We start from the raw sequence: 12,301 nt of genomic DNA, 5'->3' as shown, positions 1-12,301 counted from the left end.
GAAGTATTTTTTTGTATTATCGTTATAATATTACATCTTTTCTATGTACACCATGTCAGCAAGTCTTTTTGTGTAATATCACAACCAGCGATGTTATATTACATCAAGTAGTCAATGTTTATCCAAATTGACAATCGATTTGCTGAACGTATCAAAAAGTTGGTGGAGGTTTGCAAGGCTCAGGAACATTTGTTTTTCTGGTGAGTATGATCAATCTTCTCAAAAAAACTTAGCAAAACCGTTCAGCAATGTTTAATTTCCTATTTTTCTCCCCAGGGCAATTTTGACCAAGGACATCGGAAAGAATAAAAAAGAAAGAAAGATTTGAAACTGTCCGGAGAAAAGGTTAGTATATTTTCCGATCTGATTATCCTCAAAGAGCTCACTTCCAATTTATTCTTTTAGGAAAGAACTGTTACGGATAGAAAACATGTACTGGCTGTTTCTTCCTAAGAATAAGGAATCCCGAATTTAAAATCTTACTGATACGGTGCCTTAGTGAAATGGTTACATTTTCGATGAAAAACTGTGAGCAATGAAAGAAGTTTAAGTGCAATGTTCCGACAGGATTTCCATAGTTCCAGCTCAATAGGTTCTGCTGGATATGTTTGGCACGGGAACCTGTTTTTTAAAGGATTAGTGAGAGAGTACTTCCTATCCGGACGACCCATAAAGGGCAGTTCTTACTTAGGATAAGAATATTATGCAACAGAATGATTATATTTTTAAATAAATTACTTGCGAACAGTTTGAATATATTGCTCAGTTCAATTCTCATTCAATTCCCTGATACTGATACTGATACTTTAAACTATAATCGTGCTCGAATTTGTCCACTTCGATACATACTTTTGATGAAATTTGTTTTACATCAATAAGATGTCATTTCGTAGTTACATCAAAACAATGTAATATTAGAGACCTTTTGCAACTCAAGTTATGTGCACGTTTTTGATGTAATATAGCAACACTTTTTTTGCTGTGTATGGATCTTTATAAAAATAGTTTAATTGTGATAACGGCTCAAAATATATGACGCTCCTCGAGCCAAAGGGTATAAGTGTATAAAAGCTTGTGAAAGACGTAAAATATCACAGTAAACGAGTCTTCGAAAGAAAAATAAATGATTCATTAAAAAAAAAATATTTCAAGAAAACACATTTTGAATTTGATGTGTTTGACCATTTTTCATATACTTATCTAAAATTTGTATTTCTTTTCCAATCGTAAAAGTATGTAAATTGAAATTCTAAAAATCTGAAAAAATTCCAAATAATGAAGAATTAATATATGATAGAATCAATAAATTAAAATTGATCATTTTTGCTACGTCGAGGCCAATACAATCAAAGCTAATTTTTTCAAAAACGTTCCAAAATAAGAAATAACAACAACAAAAATCGAATCTGTCCAGGTGAACATCTGGAGAAGGGAGGTAGGGGTTGCCGAATATCCACATTTGTGCACGGAGAGGGAGAAAGGGGTAAACATCTTATTTTTTTTTGTCCACGTGGTATCTGAACGGCCCCAAAGGCAATTTAACACTTAAAGTCTCAAGTTCTTCTTACTTCTAAAAAGGATCGAGATATGTTGATCCGTCAAACATTGAGCCAAACCGATCTGCAATAACTTGTAAGATAACAAAGTTATGGTCGAAACAAGTTTGCAGGTATTTATTGAACATACCGACTATTTGGCGAACATTATCAAAAAATGATCAAACTAAGGCTAAAGTTTTAAAGAAGTTAGTTTGGAAAAAAAATTCACTAAATATCCAAAAGCGAAAAAAAAACTCATCAGCATTAAAGATAACTTATCAGATTAGCGAAACGTTGTTTGATGACAGAGATATGCACGAAATTAAATTGCATGTTTCGTATGATCCCAAACTTTTTGCCGATACACCATACTGAGGAGTGAGCCCAAACTTTTGATCGATAACTTAAGTAGCTAATTTATCTATTTAAAGCACTATGCAAATTTTAAGCACAAAATTTAAAAAAATGAAAATGTTTTGATATTTATAAAAAAAGATTCAAATGGAATTCAATTTTTTAAATCCGGTCCACCCAACCCTGAGCTGATCGAGTTTAAATATAAAGCGCGATTTTAAGGAAATTTTCCAACTTTAAACCAAGCTTAAGTCATATGAGGTTAACATATACATTTTGCCAATACCATACGAAGAAAGTTTTGCTCATCGACTTTAGAATTAGATCAAAAGAAATGCAATAGGCATAAGATGACTGCGATATGGTCAAACAAATTAGCTTTTTTAAAGGGGGTGATCCCAAACTTATGGCCGGAAGCGTATATGGTCAGCATGGTCGAATTCAACGCTGTAATTACCTCAACAAAAGTTATTTGGTGAAATTCGGTCCATGGAATTGCAAGTTTCAGCTGTTTAAGTTTTGCGGACCGACTTTTTTTTAATTTTAAGGTATTAAGTAATTAATAAATTCAACAAACCCCCCACGGAGTGGGAAAAGTTGAAAATTCGAAAGTACACCTACTAAGAAAAGTTCTAAGTTTTTATATAAAATCCAGCGTTTGCGAGTACTTCGTAACGGTTTTTTGCCGCTTGGGGGGGGGGTGATCACCCCGATTACCCCCCCCCCCCATAGGACCGCGCCTGATGACATCGGATTCAAAACTTCAGGAATGATTCGCATCCAAGAAGTCGTTTGAGGAGTGTTAGTGTGAACTGAAAAATGAATTTCGAATTTTATCCTAAAGTAAAACTTATTCCTTTGCCTTTTCTTCACAACCTATCTATGTGAGTCTGGATTTTCCACATATCTCGGAACGAAGCCAAAATACCAATCCCGACTAAACGCGGAACCAGACGTCAGGCTACAACTAACAAAAATTGAACCAAACCTGTTACAGCTAGCAAAATCGAAGAAAGCGTGTTTGTTCTATTGAAATCATTAATTTTAGATGACACATACGTATTTTGTTAATAAAAACAAGACTATTCAAAGAGAGTAAGAGAGCCATTCATTACTGATTTTATTGACTACGATGACAAGACTCATCTTATTTAAACGATAAATATCATCAAGTTTTCAACACAAGGATTTTTCATGCGCTCAAAAATGCAGGTGCTCCGCCAAAATTTTAAGTTTCAAAAAGTGCTCCGCCGAGCAAATGATCTGAAAACCCCTGCGTTAGATGATTTGCCAGGAAGAGGCAGAAAACCAGGACCGTCTGACCCAAATCTGGACCGTAAGGTAATCAACCTCATCAACCGGAATCGAACGATGTGCATACGGGATTTAGCGAAAAAAGCTGGGACATCGATCGGAATGGTACAGCGGATCAAGAAGCGGAACAACCTGAAGACATACATGACGCAGATGTGTCCAAACAAACGGCTGAACATAAATCACGAGCCAATACCAGAGCCCGGAAGCTGTATCATCAAACTTTGCAGAAGCCAGATGCGTGCATTCTCATGGACGATGAAACTTATGTAAAAGAGGATTCCAGTACTTTTCCGGGACCACAATTCTGCACTGCAGCTATTGGGGAGGATGTGTGTGACCACGAAAAGTCGATTGAGGTAGAAAAATTTGGCCAGAAAGTGCTTGTGTGGCAGGCAATCTGCTCCTGCGGATTGAAGTCGGCGAGTTTCTTTGCAAAAGGAATAATAAATGCCGATATCTACCAAAAGGAGTGTTTGCAGAAAAGGTTGCTGCTACTTAATAAGAAACATACGACTCCACCATTGTTTTGGCCGGATTTGGCGTCAGCCCACTATGTAAATCCACTCTTAGATGGTTCGAGGATAACGATGTAGATTTCGTTAAGAAAAATATTAACCCACCAAACTGCCCCAGCTTCGCCCCATAGAACGATATTGGGCTGTTGTCAAGAGAGTTTTCAAGAAGGATGGTAAGGCCAACAGGACCATGGTGGTTTTCAAGAAAAATTGGAATGCTGCTGCCAAGAAGTGTGATCAATCAGCTGTACAAAACCTAGTGAATCGCGTCAAGTCGAAAGTCCGAGGATATTACCAAATTACTTTTTTACTTGAATTTTTTTTTTATAAACTATAAGAATAAGCTTTTTAAAGCACTTCCGAACTATTTCTTTGTTTGAATTATCAATAAAATAAATACAATGAGAAAATGTGTTTATAACTTATTTTCGATACACTCCGTAATACAAATAACCAGCTCTACCTCAGTTGGGGATGAGTAGATTCTCTAAATTTTGTATAAGGAGCACCATACACCGTAACACAAAAAACGATTGCGCATCACGATTGAGCAACACGGTTGCGCGTTCATTCAAACAGCGCCATTCACGATGCAAATTGTATTCGCAGCGACAAAATTTCATCGAATTTCATTGCATTTGTGTTATTGTTTTGTAATGTGTGGCTCGCTTAACTTACCCAAAGAATTTAAAATCAACAATCTTAAGTGGGCTATACATAACACCATATGTGCCTAAATGCGATGAATTTCGATGAAGTTCTCTCACTGCGAATACGATTTCTTTCGTGTATGGCCCTGCTCGAATGAACGCACATTCGTGTTGCGAAACCGTGATCGGGATCGAATTTGTTTGTGCAATCACCCTTCGTGGCATGCTGTATAGTGCTGCCTGTATGTACAAATTTCAGGCCATATACTCGGCCCTAGCCGAGGTCAGCGATGGAAACGAAATGATTTCGATTCGATCAACGTTTAGTCGCAACGTCGCAAGATCTCGGTATGTTACAAACCAAGAGCGAACTCAATCCCGTCGGCAGCTGAATCGAGTTGGTATGATGATTGTTGAATACCTACATGCAACATTTTGGGAGTGATGTAGCTCCGAGAAGGATGCTACTCTCTATGCTCGGACTTGAATAAATTCCTACGTACGCGTCGCTCGCGTAGAGTGAGTGTCACTCTTGCACACGATTGGACCCAATCGCAAGTTGTAACACACCGTGATCGGGGAAACTCGAGACTTGTACACTTTGGGATTTCCTACATCTTGTTGCAACCACTCCCAAAGTTCGACTTGTTGGTTAGGTAGGATGGCTAGGATTTGTTTTGCTCTCGAGTTACCCAACCGCCCGGGTATGGATAGATACAAAAAAAACCCGATTTAATACACTTGACAGTGGATTGTAGCCTTTCTTTCAGCCTGTAAATGATATTTGGGTACATATAAAACAAAATGAATTATGAATTATGATTAATGAATTTCATACGCAATAAATCCAAAATGAATTTAGGAATTAAAGATTCAAAGTTTTTATTAGGATAAAAGTATTTTTATATGATCATAATTATGATATAAATAACCTTATTTGCAACTAGTTGGAGATTTTTGAATGACTAGATTCTGGAATATCATGTATGATTCCGTTTCTATGACATTATAATCTAACTCAATTTACTCCTTTTGGAGTTACAGCATATGATATCTTCAAAATGGAAGGGGTATAAAAATTAAGAATACAATTTGAAAAAAGGTGCCTGACCATGTATTTCAAATAATTCAACCTCTCAAGTAGAGGAATCAAATACATAGATAAAATTATTGGAAAAAAATTTCAATTGCTAGAGTAAAATACGATACCAAAATGCAGAAAATCGGTAGAATAAATTTTGAAAATTAAAAGTATTGAAAATTTTGAAAGCGTAGTATTTTTAATTTTGTTATTTTGAGATTTTTATTCTGTTTTGTTGATTTTGTCTATTTTGTTAATTTTGTTAATTTGGTCATTTTTTCAATTTTCATAATTTTGTCAGCATTCTTAGTTGATACATTTTGTCAATTTAACCAATTTTCTAGATTTTGTCAATTTTGTCGATTTTAACAATTTTCATGATTTTGTCAACTTTTTCAAATTTGAAAATTTTGTCAATTTTGTCAAATTTGTCAATTTGGTCAGTTTTGTTAATTTTGTCAATTTTGTCAGTTTTATCAAATTAGTCAATTTTATCAAATTAGTCAATTTTGTCAATCTTGTCAATTTTGTCAATTTTGTCAATTTTGTCAATTTTGTCAATTTTGTCAATTTTGTCAATTTTGTCAATTTTGTCAATTTTGTCAGCTTTGTCAATTAAGTGTATTTTGTCGATTTTGTCATTGCCAATTTGGCCAATTTTCTCAATTTTGTCAATTTTCTTCGATTTTGTAAATTTTGTCAATTTGTCAATCTTGTCAATTTTGTCAATTTGGTCAATTGGGTCAATTTTGTAAATTTCGCCAGTCACTTTTGTCAATCTTTTCAATTTTGTCAATTTTGTAAATATAGTGAATTTTGTCAATTTTGTCTTTGTCAATTTTGTGAATTTTGACAATGTGGTCATTTTGGTCAATTTGGTCAATTTTGTCAATTTTGTAGATTTTTGTCAGTTTTATCAATCTTGTCAATTTTGTCAATTGAGTGAATTTTGTCGATTTTGTCATCGTTAATTTAGTAATTTTTTTTTCAATTTTGTCAGTTTTATCAATCTTGTAAATTTTGTCAATTCAGTGAATTTTGTCAATTTTGTCATCGTCAATTTTGTCAATTCTGCCAATTTTCTCGATTTTGTCAAATTTATAAATATTATCAATTTTTATGATTTTTTCAGCTAAGTTAATTTTGTCAAATCAATGAATTAAGCCAAGTTTGTCAATTTCTTCAATTTGGTCAATTTGGTCAATTTAATTAATTTTGTCAATTTTGTCGATTTTTGTCAGTTTTATCAATCTTGTCAATTTTGTCAATTTAGTGAATTTTTTCGATTTTGTCATCGTTAATTTAATCATTTTTTTCAATTTTCTCAATTTTGTCAGTTTTATCAATCTTGTCAATTTTGTCAATTTAGTGAATTTTGTCATCTCTTTTGTCAATTTTGTTAATTTTGTCAGTTTTGTCAATTTTGTCGATTTTGTCAATTTTGTCAATTTTTTCAAGTTTGTTAATTTTGTCAGTTTTATCAATATTGTCAATTCAGTGAATTTTAATCCAGTTTTTCATCGTCAATTTGGTCAATTCTGCCAATTTTCTCGATTTTGTCAATTTTATAAATTTTGTCAATTTTATGATTTTTTCAATCAAGTGAATTTTGTCAAATCAATGAATTATGTCAAATTTGTCAATTTCGTCAAATTGGTCTATTTAGTCAATTTTTTTTTCTGTTTCTTCAACTTTGTCAATAATGATTATTAGCTTTTTAGCTTTATATGCATGTTCCAAAAAAAATCCCAAATGCTTCAAACTCTACTATGGAGGGTTTGGTGGCGCTACTGTTTGGTTGTCATCTTCCATTGGCTTCAGCAAGTGAAAGTTCAGATTGACCTCCAAGCCGTCATCGTTTTTCTCTAGACACCAACCCCAACAACAACAACGCAACGTTAGATCTGAAGAGAGGAAGAGAAAAGGGAACAAAAAAACAAGCTCGAGAGCTTAAAGCTCGAGAGGATTCAGTAGCATTTGTCTTATTAGATTTAATTTGCTTTCACGGGCGAAATACTCTCCTGTCGTTGCTGCTTAAGAAAAAGCTTCGTAAGCACGAACGGCACGTGAGAAGATGAGAGGATGTGCATACATCGTCCGCGTACCCGTGTTGTTTTCCCCTTCTCAGAGCAATCTGTTCCTGAATATAATGTTCGGCGAAGTTACTATCGCTTTCGTACCATGCAGTGTGGGCATGACGTACTCACCAACGATTTCTCAAATTTCGGGGTCGTACCCCTTGGTGAAAACCATTTTTATGATCAATAATTTGGAGCTTCGGTTCCGAAATTTTTGAAATGGTTCGGTTTCAAACTGAACCATTAAAATGAAAAAATACAACCATTAGCTGGGAAAACTAGAACTGTCGTCTTCCTCCTACACGGTTTCTGTCACGATGACATCAAACCTGAGTGGGAGTGAAGCCTGTCTGTTCTCCCTTCCACACATCGACAGGTCCATACTTTTAGATAGCAAGCGCGTATCTATGACGTCACGTATAATTTGACGTCGTATATACGATAATTTTGATTTTAGTGATTGCTGGTTGTGGCTAGCAAGGCCAATTGACACGTTTTTTGGAGTGATGATTTGATGATAATTACTATGAAAATTTATTTTTCAAACTATTTTGTTTTTTTTTCTTTCTTTTATACATTGAAGAGGGAAAAAAATCAAATTTTTTAAGACAAAAATCATTTTTAGTGTACTTCCCAGTTTCGCAAAAACGTAGTGACAAAGTTTATAAAAAATCACACCAATACATACAAATGCACTGACATCGTCTGAACTCGTCGAGCTGATTCGATAGGTACCTATAAAGGTATATCTAAGACCCATAATTAATGATCTCCCAAATCGACCGATAACTATACCTTTCTGAAAGAAAGGCAAAAAACATACGCACGGGCGTTGTTCTATGAGAAATTTGTTTGGAACTTTTTAAATCTTCCCATGCCGTTTGAAAAGTTTCCGTTAAAACTGATGTCGTTTTTTTTTTATTTTATTCGTAGTTTGTAGTCGTTCCACTTGCTATAGAATGTGTTCAATATGTATGATGTTAGATTTATTGGGTACGTAATTTATTCTTGTTTCTCAACATTTTAAAACTGGTTCAATATGTTTTAGTAAATTAGCCGAAGCTGGCTTTAAAAAGAGTACCAAAAAAGAATCACTTTAAAAAATGCAAACAACTTTAGACAGTCTTATTGTATTAAACTGATTCTACAATAATTGTAATTGTTAAGAACAAATTTATACTAAGGTGCATAAATGGGCGAGGGTTCAGCGGAAATTTTGACCGCTATTTCAGAAAATTTGGTTAAAAAAAATTCAGACAAAAAATCCATTCATTGCTTTGCTTCACTGTATCTCATTTAATTTAATATTTTGTCTATTTTATTGGTTTACCAAGTTTGCCAATGTTGTGAATTTTTTAAATTTTTTCAATAGGTTATATTTCCTCTATTTTATCAATGCTGTCAATTTAGTCAGTTTGTTTACTTATGTATTTTTTTTTCAATTGATTCCATTTTGCGAAATCGGCCAATATGTATTATCAAAGCAGTTTATTTTGTCCATTTTTTTTCAAATTCATTCAACTAATTAATTTGGTCATTTTGATGGTTTCCTAATTTATGGTCATTTTTAAGTTCTAATATTTTTGTCATTTTTAAAATTGTTGTCAATTTTCACAATTGGGTCAATTTTGTAACTTTGTAAACTATGAAAAAAATATCAATTTGGCTATTTTGTCTTTTGTAATACTTAAATTTTTTTCTTCAAATTTTGACGATTATGTTAATTTTGTCAATTATGGAAGTTTTGTCAGTTTTTATTTTCTTCTACATTTTGAGCATTTTGTTTAATTTTTTAAATATGACCCATTCCAGCATGTGGTCACAACGTTTGCAACGTTCATATCACATATTAAAGAAAAACATACCTCTATGTTAAGAATTTAATTTGCTACAATATGAAATCAAAAGAATTTTTCTTGAACAAATAGTTATCCAAATTTTTGCAACAGAAATCGTAACGTCACAACGCGTAACTTTTTCCACTTTTCAGTTTTTTTTTATAAAACCGCATTTCTCTGCTCTTCTCTCCGATCAAATTTTAATGAAAATTTCAGAAAAGTATCGATTCATTATAATCAACGAATCTCTGTAGTATCCCAAGGCCCCATTTCGATAAGGGTTATGGTAAAAAAAGATAGTGTGTTCGAAATTAGACGCTCATATACCTATCTAAAAGCTTAATAACTGTTTTATGATAACTCTAATCGAAACGCGTTCTTCAGATGAAATATTGTCATAATAAAAGCTTAAAACATTCAGGTTAAAAGACAAATCGGTTGATAAAGCTCAAATTTATTGGTGAAAAACTGTTTTTTTTTGTTCTTCCCGAACAAAATCCACGAAATTCTATACAAACTTTAGGTTTCCATAATATACTCTGGTCCTAATTTTGCATGGAACCCTGTGCTAGTGCCTTCATTTTATTGTTTTGTTATACCTTCAAAAGTCTCTCCGTGGAATTTAATGTGAATACGGGGCTCGATTTGGATTTTCTTATTCTTTGAGTTTGAAGTTTCAATAATGGACAGTTAAACAAAAAAAAATATATGAGAAATTTATTTTCCATCAAAGTCTTATGAATTTGTTCGAAGGAAAAAATGTATCTATAAAATTTACCTTGTATAAAGATTTTTAATCCATTGGATCCATTTAATCCATGGATACTTAGTTATTTTGTTTGAACATAATGTCAGCTAGTAATAGAAGCTATTAGCGCGGTTTTTATTTATAATATAGAAGATCATGATCTTTTTGCAAGTTTTTTATTCAAGCCACAGATAACTATCTGCAGTCCCAACGCTTAAAAATACATACCTTTATCACCGGTTCTAGAACGTGAAGTTGCTGTGGTTATTCTTAATCTAATATCATGTTTCAAAATGTCCTTTTACAATCATTTTGCAATTTTTTATATAAGGTACACCGGGGTAAGTGGGGACGGTTTTTCGTACAGTTCAGCTTTAAAAAATCATTAAAAAATTAGCAGTGGGTCAATTTTGATAAAATCGCGTTCAATGTGATGAAGAACATGCTGTTCACAAATGCTGAAGAGATGAGCTTGATAGTTACAAAGCGAAAAAAGTTTTCACGTAAATTGTTATGGACTGCTGGCGTCTTCACTTACCCCGCTTTATGGGGTAAGTGGGGACGGTAGATTTTCCCTTTGATTTATAAGGAAATTTTCAACAAATTTGTGTTTTTTTGGTTGAATACGTTACTTTATTGCTCGAACCGTCCGAAATTTTGAGAAAAGTTCATGGTAATATAAATATGGCATTTTCAATGATTATTGTGTGTAACCAGATATTATCGAAAATATATATTTATTTTAGAAAAACCAAGTACTTTTCCCAACTTTTCATGATCTGAATGCTTAATATAGCTAAATTGTATTGAATGAAGGACAGAAAATTGAAAAAATGTGTAAACATCAAGTATGTATAAAGCCGTCCACAAAAATTTAGATTTTTGCAAATAAACCCTTTTTTCTCAATTTTTAACCGTCGTTCTTTTTCCTAACTGGTTGTTTCGAATGTAAGGATTGTGTCAATGTAGAGTTTTTCGTCCAGAGTCAGCTAGTTTACGAGAAACTTGCGATTGAAAAAGATGCACATCAACTTCACATCGTAGTTGAAAATAGAAAATTTACAAAAAGTCACCGTAAACATTCGCAATTGTCGGAACCGTATCTCTTTTACAGTTATTGGATAGATTACAAGTAAATTTAACATTCTGCATTAAAAGTTTGAAAAAATAGTTCTCAGTATTGTTTTAATAGCCACCGTCCCCACTTACCCCGGTGTACCTTAGCTAGTTTTTTGACAAAGTTTTGTTTGAAATAAAGAGTAATTGTTGAAATCAGTTAATTTTCATACTAAAGTTCTTAAATTTCAACAACAAAAAACTCAATTCTAAAAAAAGGTAACTATTTTATAATGGGAAATGAAGCTCAAGAAATAGCCATTCTAATGCTGTAGAAATTATTTTTAAATAATGAAAAATAAAAATAGGTTCTCAAGTTGAGAGGCGCTTGGAATGGGTCATATTTTTACCTGTTGCTATGGTCATAAAACAGAAACTGCCCCACCCCCTCCCACCCACAATCGGAGGGATTTTTTTTTTTCAACAGTACAGCGATAACACTCCATGTCGCTATCTTTCTAAATAATTGCGAACGAATCGATTCCAACTACTAACGAACGAACGACCAAGCAACATACAACAGAGCAGGATCATTAAAAAAATCATGATTATGAACACCATGATTCGATCCGATCGCAAGTTGTAACACACCGTGATCGGGGAGATTCGGGAGTTGTATCCTTCGAGATTCGTAGCTTGTCGTAACCACGCGCAACAAGCCATATAGAAGATATGGGATAGCGTTGCGAGTGCACGCAACAGGATTTTTTCTGTTCTTGCATCTTCGAATCACTGGTCACTCGTCGCTCTCTGAGATCTCTCCATGCAACATAAGCAGAACACACGGCGTCGTCTGCCAGCAGCAATTGGAACGAGTCCGAACGTTGGTCGTTCGCTGCTCAAAATCGTTAGAAGCGATTTTTTTCCATCGCTGGCCGAGGTAAAGGTGATTTTTTTAGTTTTTGTTGAACTACAGTCGCGAAGACCGAAATTTACACCGCGGCGATTGATCATGACTGACGAACCGTGGGGCAAATGTAAGCAATAACAGAGAGTCGCAAGTCCTCCCACTTCGCTATCGTGATCGAGTCGACGAAGAGTGAATTCATACACTGAACCCAAAATC

The 12,301-nt window shown here is 33.9% G+C and overlaps 1 long non-coding RNA gene across 1 annotated transcript; it reads left to right on the top strand.

The window, feature by feature from the left end:
- Positions 1 to 737, top strand: LOC129747150 (uncharacterized). The gene is made up of 3 exons (XR_008737452.1): positions 1 to 200; positions 277 to 345; positions 406 to 737. It is a non-coding gene; the product is annotated as an uncharacterized LOC129747150 (long non-coding RNA).
- Positions 738 to 12,301: the final 11,564 nt, after the last annotated feature.

Source organism: Uranotaenia lowii, chromosome 1, assembly GCF_029784155.1.
Source record: "Uranotaenia lowii strain MFRU-FL chromosome 1, ASM2978415v1, whole genome shotgun sequence".
Lineage (NCBI taxonomy): Eukaryota > Metazoa > Arthropoda > Insecta > Diptera > Culicidae > Uranotaenia > Uranotaenia lowii.
This window is presented reverse-complemented; position numbering and strand designations above follow the sequence as displayed.